Genomic DNA, 24971 nt, shown 5'->3' with positions numbered 1-24971 from the left:
CACAGGCTGTTGACAAAATAATGCCAAATGACTCTCTCAGTGCATGTTTGCTACAAACCTTCAATTTATAAAAATACAGTGACATGAAGTGTAATAAAATGAAGTATAATAAAATGAAATGCACTTTACTTTGCTCTATTTCTCTTCCTAAATTCCTTGTAAGATTTATTTTTCTCTACTTTGCTTGACTTTAAATTACATGCTTAATTAATAATTTTGTTCCCTTTAAAAAATGATAAAACTATTTTAGGCTAAAAGCTTTCTTTTAAGATAGATTTTGAATATATATGCTATATTATCTGTGATATTACGATTAATTGTTAAGGTGTCAGGAATTGAGATTTTGGTTCAAGAACTATTTAGAAATCAAAACAAGACAAGACAAAACAATACAAAATAAAAACATACTCCCTAGTTGAAACTTTAATTTTAATTTCAGATTTTATTTTTTTTGGAGAGTTAACAGTATACATTAAATTATTCTATATAATTGTAATCCTAAGAAATTGAATAATATTTGATATTTTCTCTTAGGAAAACATGATTAAATTTTCAAAATATTCTCATGGGGTTGAAAAATAAATTCTCTCTAAATGTGCACATGTTGAAAACTGCTGTTAGCTATATTATTTATTCTTCTATATCCTTGTATCTTCTTTATTTTGACCAAACAGTTGAGTATATTAATCTCTACTGTTGTTTCTGACAACTTTTCTTTATGTTATTTCCAGGAAAAATTATCAGTATAAGATTCTTTTTTCATGAAGAAGATCTCGGAGTATGGAGTTAGAGTTGATTCAAATTATATTACTAGTGCTCACTTTGGCTGTCCATATACTAAAACAAACAAACAAACAAACAACAAACAAAATGTGTTACTAAACTCTCAGAGTTATCTATGATTAATACTTAACAAAACAGTTCTGTTTCTGAACCTGTTTTGCTGTGTACACATAATAAATGCCAGGTATACTTTTCTGTTTTAATAATATTTTGCTTCAGCTTACATATTTTCATTCAATGATATTTACTGAATAAAATTTTAAGATTTAATCCTTATTTTAAAATATACTCAACATTAAAGTATTCTGTATTAATACATGTTTTCCTTGAGTTCTTTTTTGGTTGGTACTTCATTAGGCCTTATTTCTTATTAGAACTTATAAAGATTTCTAGATTAATCTCTGCTGTTTTATTTATATTTGTGTGAACTACATTCCTTTTGGTCCATTCCTTAAATATATTTATTGCACCTTGCAGAATTTTTTATATTCTTTTTCTTTTTGCATACTCAGTTGTATTTTATTCTCAAATCAGTCAGGTTGATCCTTTTAGACAAAAATGCCATGTCCTAAAGTCAAGAGCTTCAGTATGAGTCTCATGACTCTCTTTTTATATAACTGCATGCATCTATAGAATCTTCACATTATCATCAAAATAACATCTACAGGCAAATTTTATTCAAACAGTGAAAATTATGAATACTTACTAACATTCATGATGTTTACAACTTTGAGATAGAAATCTCAAAAATATGCAATGCAACATACACTAACCCACTGAAGAACTTGATGAATGGAATGCATACGTCAACTTAAGCTTCAAAAGGATATAATAAAGAGATTTCTCTAGAAATATGTAAGAAGGTTAAAGAACAGCATAACAAATATTTTACTACTAATTTTAAATTCACAAATAATATGTAATAGTTCTCGAAAAACAAGAGAAACTTACCAACTTGTATACTTGTGTACATAAAAGAATCAGTAGGGAAATACTGACTTCACATTACAGCGTTATGTGCCAGTGAAGATTTGCAAGGGGTGTATCCCATAGACCTGTTGTAGATGCATTAACAATTGTCTGACCAGTAATGATTTTCTGTTTCTCATAGGCATTTTGAGCTCCCCCTGCCCATGGGGAATATTTCTCAGCTCAAACAGAAAATCAGATGCAGCAAACCAAGTGACAATCATCCAAACTGAAAGACGAGGATTATTAGTTGATGCATTGCTTCTTCAATGCTGTGTTGTTTCAAACAGAAAAGTAAATATTTCACAGTGTAGAAATGAAATTCAAGTATAATAATGCTTAAAAGGACAATCACACTTTGAAAATAAAGTTAGATAAATATTATTAATTCAATGAATAATATAAATATTCACATAATTGACAAATTTGGTATTCACAGAATTATTTTAATAACCATTTAGCATGTAGACATATCATACTTGAAACTGTCAAATTTATTTGTGAGACATCATATTCCAATTCTACAAAAGTATGAAGTAACAATGGATTACAATCTAATGAAGAGAAGGCTGTATTTTGGAATGCCCAATGCTCTGATTAAACTGGTTCTACAAGTGATTTTTTTGATAATAATAAGGTAACACAAGGATACCTATAAGATGACTGATTTTTCAAGAGTACTGTTAAGCATTAGTGATTTTCCAAATATCACCTGCTTTAAAAAGAAATGCTAAAATTATTATTTTATCCATCATTCTTTCAAACAATTCTTTCCTTTTCTTCCTCAGGTCAAATCTTTCACCATGGAAACTCAGTATTGAATGGGTTAGATATGGCCATGAGGCAGTGTGGGGAACATAGATGTGTCATGACTGGTTCTGAAGCTCATCAGTTAGCTTCCACAGCTGTGAGATTTACCTGTGGAAAAGACCTGACACAGGACAGCACTTCAACCCTGCGATCTGTAGAAGTCATCACCATCCAAACCACAATATGCCTGGGTTCCCCTTAAGAGGTATTCTGACCGACTTCAGAGAATAATTCAAGTGACAGAGCTAAGTTCCTTTCCCCTTTCATGTATGGCAGGATCCTTTTCTTTTGTAATGGATATAGTTATTACTACTTCTATTTTTCTACATTGAATTGTCTGCTTGAAAGCTATTGTTCTAGTTTTTGATATTTTGTTACACAGATTAGTTTTTCTTTCATTTTGTACTCAGCAGTTTGGAGATTTAATTTCTCTTTAATATTGTTACTTATTTAAAGAACTGTATCTAAAAAGCATTTTTATATTTACTTTAATAATTGAAGGCAATAAATTGAAATATTATCTTTGTTTTCCTCCTACTTTAGCTAACTTTTACTCTTAACAGTTCTGTCCTCTCCATTTAAATAAAATGTAAAATATAATTTGGGCTGTGTTATGGTTTGTGTCTGGATGGCCCCCAAAGCCTTATGCAGTCATGGAGCAGGCTTCTAGAGATTATAATTGATTCCTGGTCCAGTGCTGGGATTATGGGTGTGAGTGCGACACCTGCCCTGGGGCAGGTAGTTTGTATAAAATGTAAAGGTGGGAAAGAGGCTGCTTGCTGCCACTTCTCCCTTTTGCTCTTGTTGCTTTGCTGTCTTCTGCTGCCATGAACTGTTGCCCTCTGTCATGTGGCACTCTGCCTTGGAGCCAGCCAAGTATGGACTGAAACCTCACAAACTGTCAGCTAAATAAACCTTTCCTCCCTTAATGTTGGGTGTCAGCTATTTTGTCTCAGCAATGAGGGAAAAGTAACCAAGACAGGCTGGATGCATTATTTCCAACATATCTTTTCATTTTCAAAGATACATTTGACATTTTCTTCAAATTTATGTAAGATTTACCAATGCATTTCAAATATAATTACCTATTCTTTTCAAATAATAATACCCAATATTTATAAATCTCATTTATAGTTCCCATTAAAACAAGCAAATAGATTTCAAGTAAATAGGTATTAAATGGTGATATATGAGTATAAAGCTCTATTTACAATTTCAAAACTTGTGTTAATTAACTGCCATACTCATTAATATATGGTACTGATTGACCTGCTTACAATACTTATAACTCAGGAAAAATAAATTTAGTCAGCTGCAATTCCAGAGATTTCTTTTTCATTTTTTAGCTAGAGATAACTAATTAATTGCTAAAACTAGTAATAGTTTTCAACTTTCACGGGCACCTATTCTTACTTTACAGTTTTTCTAAAGCAAAATGATTTTAAAACATAGCAGACATATTGGGAACCAAAATGAGAGGAAGCTGTTTCTCATTTCGAAAGCAGAGCACTCCAAAAGCACGGTAGAGAATGACTGATGGAAGGAACGCCTATCTTCCAGTGCCACAAGCACCGAGGGTTAATTCCTACTAGGATTCAGTAGATACTGCATTTCTATGTCTGTCCTGTCTGTGATAAATGTTTTAACACCCCTGCCCTGTTTTCAGTAGCTTCTTGAACAACATTTGGCCTATGACATTCAGCATCTTCTTTATTTTTTGAGAAATCATTAATCCCTGCCACTCATATTTCATCTCTGGAAAGGACTGTGTTATACAAAGCATAAGCATCAAAGCAAGAAAAAATACAACTTCCAGGAGTATCAGTTTTTCCAGCCAGTGAAGTGGATATCAATAATTTAGATACGTCTGTAGATATTAGTTGACATGACATCCTTTTGCTTTGTCCACCACATAGGTTACACAGAACAAATAGCAGTTGTCTACTATCTTAACTGATTTTTTTAACAAGTGGGTGATTTATCCTCTTCAAATTTCTTGGAACATTATAACTTGAATCACAGACCAAATATTTCACATATATGTATCATACTTCTAATTAAAGCTCAGTTCAGGCAACAGATAAATTTTTATGGAAATAGTTTAGTTATTTAAATCTAATGCTCTTTTGTAACTTATTTATCAAAGTCAAATTGCTGTTCTAGTTGGTTCGTGGATATTTCATACTTGGTTCTTTTAACATTATATATAATATTCACCAAAATTAATATGATGAGTGTTTAGTATTGTAGTTCATTGAGGAACTGTGTTAGGCTTAAAATGTCAATGTCCATAACAAAGAGGCACTTGAAATTAAATAAAAATTCTAGGATTTAATGCCACAAGCTATCATTTAGAACCATGTTTGCAACCTACAAGTTCTATGAACTTATAAAATTTGAGAATTTGTTTATCTCTTTGATATTAAGTTTCTTTGGTAAAATTAAAATAGGATAGTATTTTTCTACAGATGAATAATATTCTCTATATACATATCACGTTTCTTATTATTGATTTGCTAATGAGCATCTACATCGATACCATAACTTAGGTATTATGAATAGTGCTCAGTCAAGTTTTCCACAAATGGTCATATAGCTACCTCTGTGATATGCTAATATCATTTTCTCAGGATACATACCCAAATATGAGACAGCTGGATCATGTAGCAGGTGTACTATTTTTAAGGATCTTGAGGAACCTCCATACCTCTTCATGATGGCTATTCTAATTTATATTCCCACAAACAACGTCTTGGAGTTCTCTATTCTCCACATTCTGGCCACATTTTATCTCTTTTAGATAACAGCCATTATAAGTGGGTGAGACATCTCATTTTGATTTGCATTCCCTGATGCCTAATATTGTTGAACATTTTTTTGTAAATTTTTTTGCCATTTGAATTGCTTCTTTCAAGAAGTGTCTGTTCACCAGTGGGATGTGTTCATTTTTTATTGGATTATTTGGCTTTTGCTATTGAATTTTTTTCATTTCTTATATATTCTAGATATTCTTTATTAGATGAATAGCTTACAGTTTTCCCTATTCTGCATGTTTTCTTGTCACACTGCTGTTTTGTTTGCTATGCAGAAGCTCCTTAGTTTGATATAATTCCATTCATCCATTTTTGCTTTTGTTTGCCGTATTTTGAAGTGTTTTCAAAAATACAATGCCTCTACCAGTTTTCAGCAAAATAGTGAAACTGGAGAATTTTATGTCTAATAAGTAAGACACAAAAGACAGATACCACATGTTGTATTTTATATGTGGATGCTAAAATACATCAAAATGAGTATACATGACTGATTACTAAGGACTCTTATTAGACTGATTATTATCTAATCACTAATAAGATGTTATGGTTTTTTTATAGCATAGAGTGGTAACCATAGTTCATGATAACCTATTATATGTTTTATGAATAACTCACATGAAAGAGAAACTCAAAGGCTCCAAACACAAAGTAATGTTAAGGAGAGGAAAATGTTCATTACCCTGGTTCCGTTTAGCACATATTGTATAAATGTATCAAAGCATCACACTGTACCACTGAATATACCTAATTAAAATAATTGATTAAAATTTAAAAGATAAATTCAAAACATAGACTTCAAAAACTTTAAAATAAATATTTAATACAAATTTGATTTTCCACATATTTGATATAATGATCTAAGGGCAGTTGAATGTACATAGTTTAACCTTGAAGAACATTAAAAATATAAATATATCACCTTAACTTATTATGTTCTACTTGAAAAATAGAGGACAAAGGGAAAAACATTTACTTCACCAAAGTCTGCATTTCTCTATTAACAAACCCAGACAAATATTATAGATATCTTTTGTTCACATGGGGAAAATATTGACACAATGAGAGCTGTCTAAAGAGACATTCTTTAAAGGAGGCAAAGTGGATATTTTCAACATGTTTTTAAAATAAAAATCTTATTGACTTTAGACAATAAAATCTATTAGAAGTCTACATTTGAGTAAATAGAAAAATATTGGTAAGATCTTTTTTCTCAAGAAAATCCCAATATATATAAAGGCAGAAGGATAGTATATTTGGATTAGCAGAGTCATAGGCAATTTTATACACCAGACCACACAGTTGCAAGAAGGACTTGAATCAGTCATGACTCAGAGAAACAATACCTCACTGTGTGTTATGGCTTGTGTCTAGATGTCCCCCAAAAGCCTCATTTGGTCACAGGGCTTCTTCAGATGTGGTTGAATCTATAGTTTGCTACTGATTCATGGTACAATGCTGGAGTTAAGGGTGGGTGATTGCTGGATCAGTCCTCTAATTGGATTGGATCCTAATCTTGGTAGACTGGATACAATATAAGGGAGAGAAAGAGGCTTGTCCCTCTCTTTACTTGCTGCTTTTGCTGTTTTCCACCACCCTGCTGCCATGTGCTACTCTGCCTTAGACCCATTCAATTATGGACTGAAACCTCTACAAACTATGAGCTAAATAAATTTTTCCTTCTTTAACTGTGGATGTTAGGTATTTTGTCTCAGCAAGAAGAAGATTAACTAAGACATCAAAGTTTCACAAACCTGAATTTACCAGTGTCTTTCCTCTTCAACATTCTCACAGTGATATGGTGATTCATAAAACTAAAAGTGAGGCAGAAATGTTGTCAAAGATAATCTTACTCATATTTTCTGAATTTTAAATATCAGTGGGGACAGACTTCTATCAGCAGACACTGTAATATTAGAAACATCAACTAATATGTTACACAGAGAAAAGAAGGCAGATGAGAAACATTTAAGGAAGTATCTGGATATAGATGTCATGATATCCCACTCAAGGCAAATAAACAGGTAGAAGAGATCGTGTTTATGCTTCTAAAATTATGAAATATTTTATATTTTGATGGTTGAAGAATCGTTATTGAAGATATGGAAATAAATGTGTTGCAAAACATGTTCAACTCAAAAACATGCTTTCTTCCTGGATGACAGATCTATAGTAATACAGAAAAATCTAACTATGAGTCTTCCTTGGGATTTCCACTCTGACATCTTAAAGCTGTTTTGACATCATCATGCATTAAGACAAAATCAATAATTTCTTTATTTTGTATAGCAAAATGATTGATATTTTGGCATAAGTGTAATATCTTCTAGTGTGGACATTGACAAACATTTGGTGCACTGTATTGCTTTTACAATAATAACAATGTCTAATTTTTCTTTTTTATACACTTTAGTATATGACAGCTATTCAATAAAAATTTGCAGAATAAATTAATGTGATAACAATTAAATAGTGATGAAATGATGTGATAACATTCAATAATGATGAAAAATAAATATCAAGTGTATCTATGAAATCCTAATAAGACCTAGATTTCTGAAGATGAATTATGGATTTTAATGTCTTCTTCTCAAAGGAAATTGAAATCTGAAAAAGTATTAAATATAAGGAGAACAGCAGGATCTGGTTTTCTGGAATGCAGTTTCTCATAGAATATAAGGACTGGAATACCTGGGGTTTGCTTAGGATCAGGAGACTAGTGTGAAGATTTTTTAAAAGATACTTTTTCTCGAGTTTTATTGATTTCATGACAAAGAATTTAAGCTTAAAGGAAGAGGAGAAAGAAAAGTCTGATATAACTGTAATGTTAGTAGATTTCAGGCAGTCTTATCTGCAAAGGATAAAGAAAATCAGTAGGAAGAAGTGTCAGCAATTTTTGAGGGAAATTATTGGAAAGTATACCAAAAATCATGTTAATGACCAGATGCCACAGCATATGGGTCACAGACAATATGAATTTGAGATTCAAATATAAGTAGAAACAATTACAGGTATCACTAAACCCTGATATCTAAGATATGGGCATGTAAAAATTAGTGAACATGTTTCAAAAGAAATGGGTTTGGCAGAAAATGGGGTGGTTATTACTTGCTCTGCATAGAAGAGGCATTAACAGGTACTTGCTCACAAATTTAAGGATAGAGATGAGGCAGAGAATGTTACAGGCAGAGAAAAATGCAGAGGTCAGGTGTCTGAAGAGAGTCAGGAAGAGAGAGAAAGGAGGGATAGAGAATGAAAAAGCAAAAGAAAGGAGAGACTAACAATAACGTTCTTTCAGCCAGATAAAAAACAATAGATGCTATGGCTGCAATAGAGATTGTAATATATTAGGCTATATTTTATATATATTTAGGTAAAATACTCTGCTGAAGTAAGAATTATAATTGTTCTTAAGTAAATATTTGGAGTAAATGTTAGGATAGTAGAATGAAATTTTTGACAGATCAAGGAAAGATATAAAGAAACAAGTGGGTTTTTTGTTTTGTTTTGTTTTGCTCAATTTATAGTGTACATTTGAGTCTCTAAAGAGCAGCTCATGGAATCTCATAAGAGAATACATCCCTGCAGAAGAAATGCATACACTTATCAGGAAGTTATTAACATATGTCTATGTTCATTTATAAACCTTTGAATTTATGAATTACCTTAGAAATATCAAAAAGGAATATCAAAGAAATATCAAATTTCACATAGGCTTCTCAAATCTCTTTGATTATTTTGTGTTGTCCTTCATCCAGACCCTCACATATTTTCCCAAAAGCAAAGGTCCCTTCTGCTTAGGAAAGCTCTTGTCTATGTCTGCCTTCCTCATTATCTTTGTTGTGCTTTGCAGTTTCTGAGCTCATCCTATTAACTCCATCCAGTACACCTAAAAAACACTACATTTTGCTGCCTTTTGAAACATTCCCTGAGGTTGTCACTACCTCCAACTAGCTCATCATTTCATACTACTTTATTCACTGCCTTTACCTTCTTCTGAATCTACACTGCTCCTTCCCCCAACCCTTTGCAAGCTGGATTCTGTCTCAGAGTACAGTGAAATCTGTTTTCCTCAGTCACAAATGATCTATTTCAGTTTTATCACCTCCTACTGATGAAGGTGTGACAGAGAAGCACTGTCTTGGTTACTTTTCTCTCATTGCTGAGACAAAATACCCAACGCCCAAAGTTAAGGAAGGAAAGGTTTATTTAGCTTACAGTTTATGGAGGTTTCAGTCCATACTTGGCTGGCTATGAGGCAGAAGATAGCAAAGCAACAAGAGCAAAGGGGGGAACAGCAGCCGAACAGCAAACAGCCAGAGCAAAATGGGAGGAATGGCGTTCCCTGCCTTACTTTGTAAACAGACTACCCCCACCTAAGGGGAGTGTAGCTCTCACATAATGTTTGCCCTCCTCTTCCACAGGCTCAGGATGTATACAAAGTAAGCACCCTGGCTTCCTGCTGAGTCACTTAGGCAAACCTCTAGACTCCCCAAGTTGACACAATGTATCAACCATAGCAAGCACATACAGTAATATGGAGAAAAATTTATTAACAACGAGATAAACCCAGACATAGAAATGGTTTCATCACAAGGCAGTGATTATTTTCAAACATTAGTGTTCCTGGTGGTACACAAACTGACTTGTCCTCAGTCCCTGTCCTTGGAGCGTGACTTCTCCCTACTCTCTGTTCTGAAGGCTACATCAGATGGAGGAGGGGTGAAGGCGCAGCATGGTCTCTTTCTTGCTAATTTAAGCCTAATGTAATTTATTGGACAGATCTGCAGAACTCCTTGAATTCTGGGAGTTGTGGTAATGGGTAAGATCGTCTAGGCATATGAAGCAGAGCACTGTTCTGATAAGGACAAGGTCTCCAGTCCCTCTCTGGTTCTCAAACCAATGCCTTAAATATTACTAAGATAATGTCGCAGTCTACCCCTTCTCCTTTCCTAGTTTTAATCCTTTCACTACCTATATAAGAAGAGAAGCACTTTGTTCTATATAAAATAGGGGACAGTTAACTCCATCACAGAAATACCCTTGCAACTGTAAAGGGGAATAAATAGTGATTAGAACAAAAATCTGACAGCAATCCACTTCAGAAACAAGAAAGGTAATTTATAATCCTTTTTCGGTTAAATTTTAGGCTGAGTAAAGGCAAAGAGCCAAAAGATGGCTTTTAAATGACTTTCAGTAACCTTGGATTTCATTCTAAGCCTCATTAAACAGGTTAAAGATTGAAACCTGCTTTAAATCCCAGCGGTTTTGAGAATTACCGTGGCATTGCATCTGGTATTTTGGAGAAAACTCATTACAAGTAATATTTATGACTGCTGTGGGAGCCCCACCCCTGGCTCAGCTTTGTTCTCCCTTAGTGGTACTCAGTTTATGTCTGTACTAATGTGAAATTGTCACACCACTGACACTGTTATGCCTTTGTCACAGCCCCAGGGTTATTTGGGTGCTGGTGACTTAGCTGAGGGTGTGCGTTTCTGAACAATGTTGTGCTGTGCTTTGGTTCTTACACTGCCTGTCTCCCAGGGTCTTAGCTAAAACCCTTTGCTGGGCCTCCATCTGTAACTAATGGTGGCTGCTCCTGCTCAGTCTCCCTTTGCGTTCAGAGCCTTCTCCATGCCCTGACATTTGCTGGCAAAGCAGAAACAACACAGTCCACTTCATAGAGCAAGGGATGGAAGGAAAGGAGTAAAGGAAAGAAGCCAATCGTTCATTGACTGCCTCCTTTTTCCAGATATTTCCCATATGTTTTGCCATTCATTATGCCAGAAATCTTAGAAGAAAAGCATTATAATTCCAAATTAATTGGGAAAGTTGAACTTTCGTGAAATACTTTGGCCAAGACTTCACCTTATTTATCCTTCTACACAGTACCTGATTTTCTTTATACTCCCCTGCCTTCCCAAGCACACTCACTCTGGTCCCCTTGGCTTAATACAGCACAGAGCTAGTCAGAGGACTGGTATAGGGACACTACCCTGTAAGAACTATGGTTCATTTTCTTTTGCTTTTCAGACTCTGGAATAAACATTAAAATAAATAAAGCCCAATAGGTTCCTGGTGCGTATGTGAATGATACTGGTGCATGTGTAAATATATATCTGCTCCCATGTTGGGGAACATATTTTACCCTCCTGTAGTGCTTGATTATCCCTTTTATTGCTTTGTGAGAAATCATGAAGTTCATTACACTTCTCGTCACACTTCTCATTGGATGTGACTCTTTGGTAACAATTGTTTCAATAAATGTAATTTTTGGACTGATGTGAGTTGTGTCAAATTGGTGTGATCAAGGCAGACATTAAAAGAATGTTATTTCCAAGTTGTCAAATATGATGATGGGTGATCCTAGGATGTGGAACTAGAATAGTAATAAACTAAGACAGTAAGGACTAGAAAGTTTGGTACTTCCCATTTATCATAATTGCCACTGTGTTTTTGGAATTGTAATATTTGTAAATGAATTAAATGCTTTTCAAATAGTGAAAAGAGCACTTTTGTCACAGAATAGTTATTCCATAAACATTTATTTAACTGAAACTTTATTCAGTCACAAGTCTGGATGGACTTAACATGTCCATATTTGTACAGGGATAATTCCTAGATTGGGGCATTTAATTATTGTAGAAAAAACTGGAGTGCTTTAATATTGATAAACAGTTAGTGTGCTCTTGAAGGTTGTTTCTAAAGCCCAGTTACTGTTTTCTTTAAGAAAACAGTAAATTGTAAATGCATTTATTTGTGTTGTTCTTCTATATCAAAATATGCCAAAAGCATTCTACCCTTTGGTTCCTTGATGAAAATAAGGATTTGTCTGTTGCATAGAGTCAAAAGAAAAAAATAAATCCTAAATGCCACCTTGTTTCTTTAAATGTTCCACAGTATATATTCTCATGCAACTCTGTGTGAGAAATGGAAACTTAGAAAGAAGTTGCATGGTACAAAGTAGCAAGTCTTACCTGAGTAGTCGATTTTGTTTTCTTAGTACTTTTTTTTTAAGTTTAAAAGTGTAATCAAACCTGTATTTTGTGATTGCGTCTTGGTCTGTGTTTTGAAATTCTTTCCCCTCTTTCTCCCAATTACACTCATGAAGATATGTTTGGGTACTGAAGTTGTTTAGAAATTGAATGATTTTGTTAAAGGTACAGTTAATCATACTGGTTGTACTTTAAAGACAGACTTTAAAAATAAAAAAAATTTAAAGCATCTGGTGATTATAGATTAATATACAAACTCCCAAAGTTCAAGCTATGACCATTTAATTCAGATCACAAAACCTGAATTATACCATAGTGTATGACCTTTTTATATTATTTAATTGCAGCTAAAGTTTCTCTTCAGGTCAAGGAAAAAAAAAAAAGAATCAGCTAACATGTGTGAAGAGATGCAGGATGGAGAGTGTAAGGTTTCAAGTTGATGAAGCAGTAAAGGTCCTGGTAGAGGTACTCTCTCATATCTTGAAAAAATTGTGAAGTAAATGTTCACATTCATAATTGGACTCAAATTATGTGACTCTTTGAAATCCTATTTCTAATTTCCCTGAATACATGTCCAATCTGTTTGAGGTTGAGAATATTAGGAACCTCCCAAAACAAATGCCCACTTCTTCCCCTTAGCCAATGTAATGATCAAGGCACTCAGCATAATAAAAATATTTGTGTTTAAGACATTCCTCATAAAGTCTTTAAAGTATAAGGCTAACAAACTGGATGGAAAACACTATTTTATACTGTTAGTCATCTTCATACACTATGGAGATATATTTATGAGTAAGCATGTGTGTTGACTAAAAGTCCTAAGACAATTCTTAAAGAGGAAAACTAAACTAGTTTTGTATTCCAGATCACCTTGAGCTTTGAAAAAAATGCATGATGGGGGGAAAAACCAGAAAAGGTGTAAATTATCAAGAAAGTAATTTACTTTTCAGGATAAGCTCTTTTGAATGTTCGCCAAAGAATAAAGAGGAAATTATGTGCCAAGCTGAAGAAAATCTGGAGATATATTGAATGGAAAGTACATAGAAGGAAACTGAAATTGTAAATTCATTGGGAAATTAATGGCAAGTGAAGGAAGGGTATTACAGTGTCACTCTGGTAGAAAAAAAATCTAGGGTTATGTAAAAACCAAGACAATGGAGGTGAAGACAAGGCTGGAGGGCTCTTGTGCGGGGAGATCTGATGTTACTGTAGCCTGGGGTCAAAAAAGCACAGAAACAACTCACCCAGACAGCTGCAGGTTAGAAGTGCTTTGGTTGATTTGTTGTGTTTGGAAATACAATCCTAACATTTTAAAAAACTCATTCAGGATTAGATTTATGTCTAATTATTGAAAATTTAAAAGCCTGGTCAGAGTAATTCACCAGTAGCTAAATGAGTATAAGTATGTACAAATCAGAATTTAAAACCGTAACGGTAGCATTTTTTTTTTTTTTTTTTTTTTTTTTTTTTTTTTTTTTTTTTTTTTTGAGATAGAGTCTTTCTATGTAGTTCAGGCTGGCCTCGACCTCCTGGTGACGCTCCTGATTTGGCCTCTGGAAGGCTGGATTTACAGGCAGGCACCACCACCCCTGGCAAGACTAGCACTTTTAAAACCATAAAAAATATACTTCAAATGTAAATTTATTTAGCACTACTAACGGAGAATGTTGCTTGGAGGAGACAGTATAAATATGATTGTTAAACACTTCACCTCAGTTCCGAGCGCCACCTTATGTTACAGTCACCAGCTCTTTCCAGTCCCTCAATACTTCGCTCACCAGGATCGATGTTTTGCGTAACTCCCATGCTCTTCAGTAGCCCCATCCATGTTCTCAGCCTGACCTTTGCACATCCCGCACTCTCCGCTCCTTCTCACCCTGCCGGCTTTCCAGAGGCTCCCCTCCGAAAGTCCTCTGACATTCTGGCTTCTGTCTGGGTTTAGACAGTGCGGGTCCTGATGGAACATTTGATGAAGGTGCGTAGTGAGGTCAGGTACTTAACTCTTCCTTTATTCCCTGAGGTGTCGGGCTTGAACGGGGGTGTCGTGCTTCAATGATTAAACACCTCTGCAAAGGTAGGTGCTTCTCTCAGGGTAATTTCCTCCACTGAAACACAGATTCTCGTAGTCACTCCTCCTGTCATTCTCCTGGATTGGAGCTGGAATTATCTCACTGCTGTTACAGGTTGAGTATGCTCTATCTGAAATGCTTAGGAGCAGAAACATTATGGGTTACGGAATTTTTAAAAAATTGCAATATTTGTGCCTAATGAGTTACTTTGTGCGTGTGACCCAAATCTAAACACAAAATTCAGTTATATTTCATATGTGCTTTATACACTTAGGCTGAAGGTAATCTGATACAACATTTTAAATAATTTGTGCATAAAACAATGTTACAGTATGCAATTACACTTATGTCAGCATTGAAAATTTTCAGATTTTGGAACGTTTTGAATTTGGGATATTTAGACTGCCATTCGGCCTGCAGACCTGTACTTACAACATTATTCCTTTAGGTTTCTCTATATTTAGGTATGCTTTAATAGCCCCTTTAGTAAATCTTTCTCAAAATATATCATCTTTTGTTTTCTTGTTCATTTATTTTTGATCAGTGTTCACACTTCTTGCTACACATATTTATGCAGCAGTAATCTCTAAGTAAATCATTTTAAATATTCCCTTGAATAAACCCTCAACTCTTTTGCCCCATCCCTGAGTGTAACCAACCTCGTATGTGACTTTACCTTTGCAGAGAGTAGAAAAACAGATCATAGAAAAATAGATAGGGGAATGTAGCTAGAGCAAATACTATCACTTTGACTGATGTGGTATATATGCGTAATACTTATGTAAATGTATTAAAGTAATCTACTTTAATGTTGTTTTCTAAAATATATATCACAAAACTCTAAAAAAAGAAAAAATAAAAATTGCCTCTGAAGTATGTTCACATTGTAATCCCAAGAAGCTGTGGGTAGCTGACATGACAAAGACAATTTGTAAATGTGATCTAAATTATGGACTTTGGGATTAGGAGATTACCCTGGATTATCTGTTGGGCTGACTCTAATCATGACTTTATAGCTTCAGAGAACTCAGGGTGGTCAGGGAGATGCAAGAATGTCAAATAAACTTGGGCATTTGCTGGCATGGAAGATGGAGGAAGGGGGCCATAAACCAAAGAATGTTTCCCTCACGGAGTCTACAACTGCCTGTCTAGTCACAGGCAGTAACAAAACAAGGACCTTAGTCTATAATTTCAAAGAACAGAATCCTGTCAAGCACTCAGGTAAGTAGGAAATGGATCTTCCCCTACAGCCTCTATAAGACAGCACAACGGACCTGTAGAATTGAAAAAAATGAATTTTCATTATTTCAAGCTACGGGGTGTGTGGTCATTCATCACAACAGCAACAGGAAACTGGACTCACTGTAAATCTGAGACTGGTAATTGAGTTTTAAATGATACCTCAGAATCCAGCCACACTATCTTAGTCCAATTGCTCTAACACTTCCCAGATGGCTACAATATTTACTCGCTGTCTGCCTCTTAAAATTCCACCTTTCTTCTTCTGTCTTCGTGTTCAACTCATCCAATTTTCCAATTACACTGAGAAAAGAGAAGCATTCATAGTACTGGCCACAACCTCCAAGCCAGCAGTGCTCTATGTTTCTGCAAGCAAACCCAAGAGCTCTCTGTCCTCCTTCCTTTGGCCATGAGTGGACCCAGCCACCCTTCCTACCTGAGGCCATTGCCCAAGCTCACTCACTTACTAGGGAATGTAACTCCTAATAGTGTAACCCTGCACTATCTTCTGCACTCTTACTTCCCCCCATCTCTGTTACACAGTTCTGATCAACACAAATTTTACAGTACCCTCCTTCAGGTTTTGAGGCATCGTTTTTTGGCTTCACATCTTAAATAGGTTGCCATCTTGGTTCTCTATGCTTGATAGAGAGGCTCTTATTCTGTTTTTATTTTATCCCTTTAAAATCTTTCTTCAGTTCATCCCAGTCAACCTCTTTAGAAGCAATAGCCTGTGTCCAATCATCAGTGACTCCCCTTGGCTGATATAATGCTCAGTGGATGCCCCATTGGTGCACTTCTCAGTGGCTTCCCACCTAGCCCAACTCTCCTTTCCCAGGATATGTTCTTTGGCTTCCATAACTCCACCTATCCTGGCTTTGCTTTGACTTCATGGGATGCTCTTTCCCAGAAGCTTTTGCCAGGATTTCCTCATGAAGAAAGGAGAGGCTATGGGACTGAAGGGCACTAAGTCTGGACCCACACAGTTGGAGTTCAAGGCCCACTGCTTAGCTTGGACCTTGAGCATTCAATTAACTCTTGTGTGCTTGGGCTTTTCCATCAACATATGGGGATGGTAACAACACCTATTGCATAAGGCTGTTCTAATGATTTCATGGATATGTACATATTCATTTTTTACATAGTGTTTCAAGTTATATTTATTTATGAATATTTAAAAATTATATATGGATATATAAATTTTATATATGGATTGGCATACCATTTGCGACATATTTTGTTACTATAAATATTTGTAGTTTTTACTCTCTCCCCAATTTTTAAATGCTGGAATGGCCTAGGGCTTGGATTTCGAACTTTTCTCTATCTGTATGTACCCTATCTCCCTGATTGTCTTATTTTGTTCATGGCATTGAATATTTCCAAAATAACTCTGGGCTGAAAATACCTAAGCTTTATTTAAATGTCTAGTAAGCAACTCAGAGTTAATCACTGAGCTCCTTGTACCTGTTTCTTCCAAGATTCCAAAGTAAATAATATTAAATAACACATCATGCTGTTAAGTTGTTTTTTTAAGGTGCCTCCTCTCTATCTTTCTCACTCAAAATGCAAACAAAAATCTTGTTCATTTATGCTTTCAAATAATATTAAAGAAATTATCTTTTTTCATCCTCTTGGTAGCTACCATTTTGGTCCAACCGACCATAATTTCCATCCTGGATAAGGTTTGGTGTTAGAGCCATTAATTTCATATACTTGAAATGCTTATTTAAGTGTGCACTGTAGAATCTAAAGTTTATATGTATGATAGTCAATTATCATAATTAAAGGAAGCATTGAAGGCAAATATCTTGGTAGGTAACAAACCAGCTATTTAACTACAAACATATGTAAGTACTTTAATGAACATTGAAAACTCAGCTACATCCAGGCATGGTGGTGCATGCCTATAATTCCAGTACTTGGGAGGCTGAGACAGGAGGATCACCACAAGTTTGAGGACAACCTGAACTACGTAGGAAGACTCTGTCTCCCCTCCAAAAAAATTCAACTAGGTACTTAAATTTTAATATATGTTTGTGACATATCATGAATATTCATCATGGGGTATAGTGAGGGCATCTTGATAATCTTACTTCCCCTTCACTGCCTTTCATACATTTAAAGATATATAATTAAACCTCATTAAACCATACTCACATTTGTGTATTATTTGGTCAGATTTGACAATAAAGATAACGAACATTCCTTTCACTTGTGAAGATTTTCATAAATCCCTTTGGAATCCATTTCTTCTTATCCTCCTCCCAGACAATGATTAATCACTCTTCAGAATAAACCACGTGCCTATAAAAATAGATATATTTCAGTTATTAGCCAGAAGGCTTTATAACTATTCATCGAGATTAAAATACTCAGTAGTTTCGTTCTTTTCTATTTTTTAGAAATATTAAAAATATATTGATTCCATCACACAATTTCTATCATTTTATGCAAAACAATTTATATAATTGACACACAATGAATTTTACAATAGGAAAGTACCATCTGATAACTTTTGATGTAGGTATGTACTCATGAAATCATCCCATTAATTTAAGTAGTGAACATACATATTGCTCCCAAATGTGTCCTTGCGAAGGAAGTTTCTGTGTTTTTGTTTTTGAAGTACAGAGCCTTTGCACTGACATAGCCCCTTTTTGAATTTTGAGTCAATCTCACTAAATCACTAAGCTGCCTAGGCTGGGCTTGAACATGAGATTCTTCTGCCTCAGCCTCCCAAAGCATTAGGATTTACAAGCATGTTCCATCATTCCTGGCTAGGAGTACACATTTTAAAGATGACCTGTCTAACTTTATACTGATACTATCTAATCTGGAGCCATGTACTCTTCTTCTGCTGTCTCCTAATTATTTTTTCTCTACATAAAATAAAACCATCATAACCTTGGGTGTGATATTGACTCTGTCACTTCCAACTATGTGAGGACAAGTTACTTAACTTCGCTGCCTCAGGTTTCTTTTTTGGTACATTTTAATTAGTTTATTTAGGTCGTATAAATGAAGGAGCTTTATTTTGCTGAATTTATACATGCAAAACTATACTTTAACCTTTTTCATATACCCTTTCTTCTACATTTTCACCTAATTTAACATTTTGTTGATTCAAGTTGTACAATGTATTTTGCTCATATTCATGGCCCTTTTGACCTCCCGTTACACTTATTTTTCCTTCTTTTGCTCTTCTTGTATAATAATACTCTCCCTTCTACTTTTTTGTCTTCTATTTTTAGATTTCACTTGTTAGGGAGAACAGAATATTTATCTTTCTGAATCTGGTTTATTTAATTCAACATGATGATCTCCAGATCTGTTGAGGTTTTTTTGAAAATGACAAAATTTCATTCCTGCATGACACAGATGTATGATAGAGGGGAAGCTGCTCATGTCATGTCGTGTCACTTCCCAAAAGCCTGCTTGTGACCAAATGAGGCTTTGCGGGGACATCTCCATATAAACCATAACACTCTGCTTCTGGTGTGCAAAAGGCTTGTGTAAATCTTTTAGGGAGAATGAAATTGGTCCATCTTTAAGAGTTGCCAAAGTTCTAACAGTTCCATCAGGGCTTTTGGGAAATGATTATATCATTGGGGAACTGTACTCATGGGTGGATTTGTTGAATGATGAGTTGATAGCTTAATGTACTGTTCAAAATAGGGTCTTATCCAAATAGGTGGGTCCCTGGGGGCAGAGTCTAGAAAGTTACATGTCCTTCCCTGGTTCCTCCTTTCTCTTTCTGCCTCCTGCCTTCCATGACATAAAAATGAAAGAAGAAAAATAAAGATGAGGAGGTTTTCCCATTCCTTACCCCCTCTGCCTTCACTAGTATAACAGTTAAGCTTTATTATTGTTCAGATATTTAATTAACTCTACACCATTATTGGTGAATTCTTTTCTATTATTTGCAAATGTAAATTGTTGTATTTAGAAGGTATTTTTGGATTTTAATTTATACAATAAATATAGACCTCTTTCTATGGCTAAAGTTTGTGCATAACCATAGAAAGAGATTCATTTTATTTATACAATAAATATAGATCTCTTTCTATGGTTAAAGTTGGTGCATAATTGTTTCTTACGGTACATCAATACACAGTTTTTCCTTGACTCTATTATTTTTGCTGATTTTTGTTATTATTGCCAGGGTAGCAGAGTTGTTGCTATTAATTGGCTTTCTCTCCATGACAGTACGGTGGTGCAAACAATTTGTTTCACAAGCAGAAGCATTTGGAAAATTTTGTTTTTGTTTGTGAACTCTGCATTGGTGACCAACGTGACCATGGCTATCTTTCCTGCACAAATAGTAACTTGTCCATCTTTTCCAAAATTGTGGAATGAAATAAATTCATGAACAGAGATACCACAGTATCTGGATATTCATTGTATCACTAAAATACAGTGGCTCAATCCTCAGGAATTGAGTACTGGTCCAATTACACTATATCCTCCCTCTCAAATTAATGGAGGTTAATGGATTTTGGACAGATGCAAAGCCCTATAATTACTCCGGCCGAGTGCCTAACTTAAAAACAGACACTGAACAAAGAGATCTCCACACTGCCAAAAACGTCTTTCCAATATAATCAAACTGCAAACCTCAACATACCTATACACACACAGAAAAAAAAACTAAAAAATAAATAGAAACTTGGAAAGGTAAAACAAGTAAATAACTTCCAAAACATCCAATTCTCCTAAAGCTGATCCAAAAGCCACGGAACATCGTGGGGGAGGAATTCAAAAAACAGACAGATGGATTGTTCAGAATGTTAAAAGGGGAAATAAAAATTACATGTAAAAGGTTGCCTGAGGTCTCACAGAAGAAACACTAAAGAGACAATAGACCTAATAAAGAAATCAGTAAGTGAATTTACAGAAGATGCTAATCAAAATCTAGATGAACTAAACAAAATGATAGAAAACATAAATGCCAAGTTTAGCAAAGACTAGAATCAATAAAAATATACCAAACACAAATCAAGGATATTAAAAATTCTAATTAAATTATGGGCAGCAGAAGTAATTAATGTGAAGACAAAGTGTTAAAACTGGAAGGGTTGATTTCTGTGATCATATTCTCAAAGTCATCTAAAAACAACAAGAGAAAATTTAATCCAAAAGCTGCTACATTGCAGAAGAATAATAAGTGATTAGTGAAAAAGAAGATGCTGTATGTGGCATAAAAATTCTGTTTGCAGAAATATTTGCAAAAAAAAATCTCCAAATATAGGGAAAGAATTTAACGTATAATGAGGCATACAGAACCACGTAAGTGGCATAAAAGGCCATACCCACAATGAGAAGAGAACTTCTCCATGACACTTCGTAGGCAAAATCCCCAAAGTCTAACACAAGGACAGAATCTAAGAGGCTGATAGAGAAAAGCAACAAATCAGTTATAAAGGTAAATCATTAGAATTGCAGTAGACTTCATAACATAAACTTTAAAGGCCAGGAAAACTTTAAATAAAGTGTTTTAAGGTCCAAAAGAAAACAATTTCCAATCTAGACTAACCTGAAAAACTATGTGCACAATTGATGCAAAAATAAAGTACTTCCTTGAAAAGATCACTTTAACATATTCATGAACCACCAAATCCGCACTTCAAAAAGTTCTCAGGGATATTCTAGAGAGAAGCAAACAGTGCAATGACAAGAATAAGTCAATACTTTTCCATTGTACTGCTTAATGTTCAGGGCCTTGTGTTCCCATCAAAAGACAAAATGGATAGTGTAGATTAAAAAACAAAATTGAACAGTATTCTACAAAGAAAAACACATTTCATCCAGAAAAGAAATTTGTAGAATAAAAAATTAAGGGATGAAGAACAAGTTTCCATAGGATGGGAATCTGAAACAGGCAGAAGTAGTAATCTTACTTTCAGACAAGGTAGATTTTAAATTAAAACACATCATAAGAGTCAAAAAAGCTCACCACATATTGGTGTTCTATGAACAGTTTAATAGGAAGAGATGGCAATCATAAACATATATGCACCAAAAATGGTGCATCCAATTTCACAAAACAAGTATTATTGGACATAAAAGATTAGATAAACTTCACCAAAATTATAGTGGTGGACATTAGTGTCTCAGCATCATAAATAAATCAACTAGAAAAACAATCAATAAAGAAATCTCTGAATTAAACCAAACCTTTAAAAAAATAGACTTACTAGGCACCTACAAGTGTTCCACCCAACAACAACAGAATTCATATTATTCCCAGCAGCACATGGAACTTTCTTCAAAATGGACTACATACTAGCACAGAAAGCTTACTTAAGTAACTGCAAAACAATGTGTACTATAATGTCAGGATGCAATGAAACTAGAAGTCAGTCTACACAAGAAATCACAGAAAACATTCAAACACATGGAAATGAAACAGTATACTCTTGAGTAATCAACGTATCACTGAAGAAATCAAGGAAGAAAGCAGACAGTTCCTAGAATAAAATGATAATGTCAGTACAACATTCCAGGACCTATTGGTAACAGTGAATGCAGTCAGAATAGGGAGGTTTATATCTGTGAACATTCCCTGTAGAAAAACAGAGTGAGACCAAATAAATATCCTAATGATGTAGTGAAAGCTCTAGAAAAACAACTTAATTCAAAATTCAGTGCTAGTAGTAGAAAGGAATTTCTAAAGATCAGAGCACAAATTAACGAAATTGAGACTAAGAACAAAGAATGAATAATTGAAAAACATCTGATACTTTTATAAAGTAAACAAAATAGGCAAACCTTAAGAAATTTTTCCAAGTAAAAGGAAAGACTCAAATTAACGTAATTAGAAGTGAAAAGATGAAATTAGCCAGGCTTGGTGACACATGCTTTTAATTCCAGCACAAAGGAGACTGAGGCATAAGGGTGACTAATGCACAGGGACGAGCCTGAGCTTGTGAATGCAAGGCTCGCCTGAACTGCTCAAGGGAGTGTCTGTCTTCAAAACCCAAAACCAAAACAAACAAACAGAAAGGCCAAAATCACAACAGATACCAAAAGTCAGAAGATTATCAATACCTATGAAAACCTGTACTTGAATAAATTGAAGAATCCAGAAAAATTGGGTAAATTCCTAAATAAATATAAAGTATCCATACTGAATGAAAAGGATATAAAGACCACAAATAATGCATACTGAATGAAAAGGATATAAAAATCACAAATAAAGATATAAAAATCACAAATAATGCTATAACAGATAATAAAATTGGAGCAGTAATAAAAGACCTACCAAATAACAAAAGCCTAGGACCCAACAGAATGCCTGCTAAATTTACAAGAACGTTAGGGAAGCTATAACGTAAATACTCCTCAAATTCTTCAATAATATTGAAAAGGAAAAAGTACTTCTAGAAGCTAGCATTACCTTGCTTCCAAAACCAGACAAGGATACAACAAAAAGAAGAAACTACAGGATAATCTCTTTAGATCATAGATGTAAATATCCTCAACAAGTTACTGGGAAACAGAATACAACAAATCATCAAACAGAATATACATCATGAACAATTAAGCTTCATCCTAGGAATGTAAATATGGTTCAATATAAAAAAATTAATATATATCATACATCACAATACAGAAGCAAGGACAAAAGCCACATAGTCATTCATAGATGCAGAAAAAGCCTTTGGCAAATTCCAACATTTTTCATAACAAAAATTATGAAGAAAATAAAGGAGGACCATATCTCAATCTGATAAAGGTCATTCACGACCAACCTATGGCCTCCATTATATTAAATACAGAAATGCTGAAAGCTTTCCTTCTAAAATCAGGAAAGAGACAAGGATGTCCATTGGCATCACTCCCGTTTAACATAGAATCTCAAACATTAGCTTTAGCAATTGAGCATGAGAAAGAAAGAAAAGGAATATATATGGGAGAAAAAGAAATTTCATCAAAACACTCCTAGAATTAATAACCAAATTCAGGAGAGCTGCAGGATAAAATATCAATGCACTGAAATCAATAGTGTTCCTGTACAGTAATACTAAACTCACTTAGAAAGAAATAATAAAATTTACTGTTCATAATAGCATCAAGAATAAAATAATCAGAAATTTAAGTAAGGAAGGAAAAGACCTCTAAATCCAAAACTTCAATCCTTGATAAAGGACATCAAAGAATATTAGAAAACGGAAAGACATTACCTTTTTCTCTATAGGCAGAACCAATATAGTGTAAGTGGCCACACTTCCAAAAGTGATACATTTAATCCAATTCCAAACAAAACTCAATCTCAGTCACCAGCATTTCTCACAGAACTAGAGAAATCATCCTAAAATTCATATGGAACCTGAAAAGACCCAGCAAAGTAAATGTTGTACTAATCCTGGACAATAAGAAGACTTCAAGTTTTATAACAATGTTGCAGTGATGCAAGCAGCATGGTACTGGCAAAAGAACATACATGTGGAAGAACGCAATAGAGTAAAGGATGCAGAAACAGCCTCAGAGACATTTCAGCTATTGGATATTTCATAAAGGGGCCAAAAGCATACAGTGGGTGAAAGACAGCCTTTTTAACAAATGGTGCTGGGAACACTGGCTGTTTACATCCGCAAGATTAAATATAGACCCATATATCCTACCAAACTACTAAACTAAAACGAAGAAAATCTAAATGTGGGAAACAATTTGATGGGAGATAAAATACCTGAAACTCTTGAAGACATAAATGGAAGCAAAGATTTTCTGAACAAAACCCAAATTGGTCAAGAAAGAACAGCAAGAATCAATAAATGGGGTCATTTCAAATCAAAAGGTTTGTTCTTAGCAAAAGAAACAGTTTTGTGAGGAGACAATTTACAGAATGTGAGGAAAATTTTGCCAGCTGTTCCTCAGACAGAGGACTAATATCTAGAATATGCAAAGAACTAAAAAGATTTAGACCCTTCCCAAGATGAAAGACACAATAAAGAATTAATCAACATTACTGAATAAAGACTTATAAAAGAAGAAGTGCAAATAGTCCATAAATACATGAAAAATGTTCAGTATCTCAGGCCATTAGAGAAATGCTAATTACCACAGTAATGAGATTCCATCTTATTCCAAGAAAATGGTTGTCATCAAAAAATCAAATAATAAATGCTAGAGAGCTGAGAGGAAAACAAAATCCTTGTACATCGCTGGTGGGGATGTAAACTACTACACGATAAATACTATGGAAATCAGTATGGAGCGTCCTCAAAAACTAAAAATAGAAATTTCATTTGACTCAGTCAGTCTCATTCTAGGTCCTCTTCCTGACAAACTTA

The sequence above is a fragment of the Chinchilla lanigera genome, unplaced genomic scaffold (assembly GCF_000276665.1).
Source record: "Chinchilla lanigera isolate Chin_1 unplaced genomic scaffold, ChiLan1.0 scaffold00001, whole genome shotgun sequence".
NCBI classification, from domain to species: domain Eukaryota; kingdom Metazoa; phylum Chordata; class Mammalia; order Rodentia; family Chinchillidae; genus Chinchilla; species Chinchilla lanigera.
The sequence above is the reverse complement of the archived record's forward strand: the minus strand, read 5'-3'. Positions refer to the sequence as shown.